Below are 4246 nucleotides of genomic sequence, written 5' to 3'. Positions count from 1 at the left end.
TTCAGCAATTACCACATTAATGATAGTTCCTAAATAGGAAATATAGTAATTGAAGAGGCATGACTGGACACAAATCTGAAGGTTTTCATTGAAAGAAATCAGGAAGCCAGTGTTTGATTTATTCTACTGTTGAGCTTGGTGTAGAATGAGTACTAAGCTATTGTGTTTTATGTTTGTTTGTTTGTTTTGGTTGTTTTTTTCTTTTTCTTTAAAGAAAAGTTATCTGTATTTTTAAGCAGCTTGCTATAAACAGGAAATATATTAATATCATAGTACTGAAGCAAGTGGAATGAAAGAAGTTTAAGTGGAGAAGTATATTGGTAAAATCCCAAATATCATTTAAAATGTCACAAGGGTAAATTGGAAGGGATGGTGAACCATGAGAGACTATGGACTCTGAAAAACAATCTGAGGGGTTTGAAGTGGCGGAGGGGTGGGAGGTTGGGGGTACCAGGTGGTGGGTATTATAGAGGGCACGGCTTGCATGGAGTACTGGGTGTGGTGAAAAAATAATGAATACTGTTTTTCTGAAAATAAATAAATTGGAAAAAAAATGTCACAAGGGGATTTTTGAAGGGACTTTTTCACTTAAAGACAAAGTATCCCATTTATAGTTTTTTAAAGCAACTTCTTTGAGCTTAAATTTGCTTATTATTAGTGGATTTTGGCCCAGGATTTACGTTTCATCTTTTTAAGGATGGCAGATTATTAATATGTGTTCTGGAAAGCTTTGAGCAAAGCTGACTTCATTTAATATTGTCCATTTTATAGGTGTTATGCTGTAAGAAGATGAGTCATATAATTTTCAGTGAAAAAAATAATTACAGCAGGTATGAGGAGATATTATAGTCTTCATGCCTTTCCTGACATATTACATAGTTATAAGACAAATTCTCTTTAGAACAAAAGGAATTGATGTGACCCTCCCTTATTATTTGGTATCAGTTAAGTGGACAGTGAGGTGTTTTGTTTTTGTTGCTGTTTCTTCTTTGGATAATAAATATAGTGAGCTCCTTTTAAAGATTTGCCATGCTCCTCCATATTTGAATTTTTTCTTTGCTGGCAATTTATGTGACACTAAACTTACAACCCCAAAAATGAGTATATAATTTTCTATTGTATTCCGAAGTGGAGAACACACTAAACGTATTTTTTAAAATCACAAGCAATTTCAAGAAACTTTAGACTGTCCTTTGGCATTATTCCTCTCCTGGTCAGGAGATGGTGTCTAGGGCGTCGGGATCAGCCAGGAAAATAGACGGAACAAGGGACAAATGTGCCAGTTATTTGGCACCATTTTTTAAAGATGTTTTCTCAGAAACCTCAGTGCTTATATATCACTGATCAGAATCTAGTCACTTGGTCACCCTTATATGTAAGAGTGTTTAACCATATGTATAATTACATATATGGGAAAGTGGCTATTTTTAAAAAAAATATGAACGCTTCACAAATTTGCATGTCATCCTTGTGCAGGGGCCATGCTAATCTTCTCTGTATTGTTCCAATTTTAATATATATGCTGCAGAAGCAAGCACAGAAAATGGATATTGGGCAGACATCTAGTAATCCACTCAACAATCCTGACCACTTATTTCAGGACTAAATTTGCATGCATTTTCTCTTCCTGTCATACCAGGTAGATGTTAAAATACTCATCTTGCAGATGAGGAAACAGAGGTTTAGATGGGCTAAATAACTTTCCTGCAGTCACAAGGCAGCATGGTATAGGACTAGGAATTGAATTTACTTCTACTTGACCCAGCTGCTATCTTAACCACTGTACCTCATTGTTCCTGAGATGGAGCTCCAGATCTCTTGTTGGCTTTATTTCAGGAAACCAGAACTGGATTCCAAAGATGAATTAATTCCTCTGAAAGACATACAGGGAACCAGGGTTGATGTACAAATATAGTAACCTTTTAAAAATTTCATAGGTCTAAGATGTCTTATGAATCTGCTTGCTTTGCTGTTTCTTGATTTATTAAGGAGACAGGGCCCCATCATTTGGTCTAATATGGGAAAAACATTTAAAGTTAAAAAGAACCTCTCTCCACGAAGGGAAGTTTTAAATATTAGGTTTCTGATAATTGTATTTTATAAATCTGCTTAGCTTATTTGTTAAAAAAATCTAGATAAATTGGTAAATAGTTGGAGTAGCAAGTAGTGTTAGTAGATTAATCCCAAACCTGTTTTCAATCCCCTTCTTTTTTTTTTTTTTTTTGTTTTCCCTTTATGAAAAGGGCTGAAAGCTACATACTTGTTCTTACAGTCTCTACACTATGAATGGTGAAATGATACAGTCTGGTTAATGATATATAAAAAAGTCTCTTCAGATGTTTCTGGGACAATTTTCCCTTTCCTGGTAAAGAGGACAGATACCGCAGATACATTTCTTCCTTCCTCCTGCCTGGATTTAGACCCAATGGTGAGCCCTAGCAGTCATTTTTCAACCAGAGATATTCAGATACTGGCTTTGATGACACTGAGTTGCTGAATCAATGCTTACTTACAGATTTCTTATTTTCTTTATCTACTTTTAGTTATGTTATCTTTTACTTCACCTGAAATTAATTCTAATATAATTAGTCATTGCCTTTCAATAATGGGACACAACAATTAGCAGGTTGTTTTATTTAAAAAAAATATTGTGTGATTTGGCTCAATATAGAGAAATAAAAATTCATGTAAGCTTTTGGATCTGAAAAGTAAGTAAATTATATATTGAATTTAGATAGCCACAAAAGAATTGCAAATATGGCCCACTGCCAAATGTTTGTTTTGTCCACCAGGATTTTCTTCCAGAGACAAAACAAACAAGATATTAACAAAAACTGGATTGCCTTCCTAACATGTTACCAGCTTTTGGCTGTCCAAAGTTGGATAAAGTGGCTGTCTTAGTCAGTTCAGGCTGCTATAACAACATGCCACAAACTCGATGCCTTAACAAGAGAAATTTATTTCTTACAGTTCTGTAGACTGGCCAAGATCAAAGTGCTGGCCAATTCCGTTTCTGTTGAGAGGATTGCCTTTGGCCTTCTTGCTGCATCCTCACATGGCAGAGAGAAAAGACAGAGAGTGGGAGAGAGAGAGAGAAAGCTGGAGTTAGTTCTGGTGTTTATCTTTTTAGAAGGCTGCCAGTCTCAGCATAAGGGCTCACCCATATAACATCATTATTCCCAAAGCCCTCACATCCAAATGTCATCATACTGGAGATTAGAGTTTCAAAATATGAATTTTGGGAGGACACAAACATTCCATCCATAGCACCAATTTTCTAGTACACACAACATTAACAGAGGTTCTCAGCTTAACTCATCTTGGAACAAACCCAATCCACAAGAGTGGATTTTCATTAGCGGCCTAAGATTAATGATGCTCCATCATCCTGCTTTTTCACCTCTATTTTCAATATGGGCTACATGGTAATTATATTTTCAGTATAACTCTCTGGCTCAGAATTTCCTTTGTTCATACAAAAGAAAAAATTGTAAGCAGATGCAAAGAATATACTTTAATCTTTATTTACTGCTTTTTTTTTTTTTTTGCCAGAACAAGCTTTTAGTTCTTTCTATATTTCCACTTGTTTGAGAACTTTGAGTCATATCTAAATTTCTTTTCAACTCTAAAATTATGGTATACATAATAAGTGGATGTATCCTTTATTCTACAAACTTAATTGTTGTTCATTTATACTTTGTTCTCATTTTTCATCTTATGTAGTTCATGAGAACTGTGGATGAGAATTTAGCATTTAGAAATTGAACTTGGACTTAGACTCTACATTGATCTAGGTAAGAGAATCGTGAGATTCGGATAAAAACAGAGATGGTGCAGATGGTGAAGGTGATGATATTTAGGAGACAACACTGACAGACGTTGGTAGTATATTTTTTGTGGTGATGGTGATTTAGAGAGTGTGGGATTTTTTTTTTCACTTTTGCCTTGGCACCACCTTACCTAGATTTGAGTTAATTTGGGTTAATGAGTCAATTTGTGAACATACTGATTTGAGGTATTTGTGAGGTAGATTATTTATCAGGTAGCGATGTCCAACTAGTATTTATATGGATTTAAGTTAGTAACTTAGAAAGAAAAAATGAAACTACAGATCTCAGTTTGAGAATTAGAGCCAAAAATGTGATTGACAAAACCATAGATGTAGATTAATTCGTCCAGAGCTAGTATGTAGATTCAAAAGCAGATGAGAAGTGTGCTTGTTAAGGATCCTGAGTAATTGGATCAT

General features: G+C 34.8%; 1 non-coding gene across 1 annotated transcript; it reads right to left on the bottom strand.

The window, feature by feature from the left end:
* Positions 1 to 1431: 1431 nt before the first annotated feature.
* On the bottom strand, positions 1432 to 1538 carry LOC122905700. The gene has a single exon (XR_006384394.1). It is a non-coding gene; the product is annotated as a U6 spliceosomal RNA (small nuclear RNA).
* Between the last annotated feature and the right edge of the window lie 2708 nt (positions 1539 to 4246).

This window comes from Neovison vison, chromosome 4, assembly GCF_020171115.1.
Source record: "Neovison vison isolate M4711 chromosome 4, ASM_NN_V1, whole genome shotgun sequence".
In the NCBI taxonomy this organism is placed as follows: Eukaryota; Metazoa; Chordata; class Mammalia; order Carnivora; family Mustelidae; genus Neogale; species Neogale vison.
The sequence above is the reverse complement of the archived record's forward strand: the minus strand, read 5'-3'. Positions and strand labels throughout refer to the sequence as shown.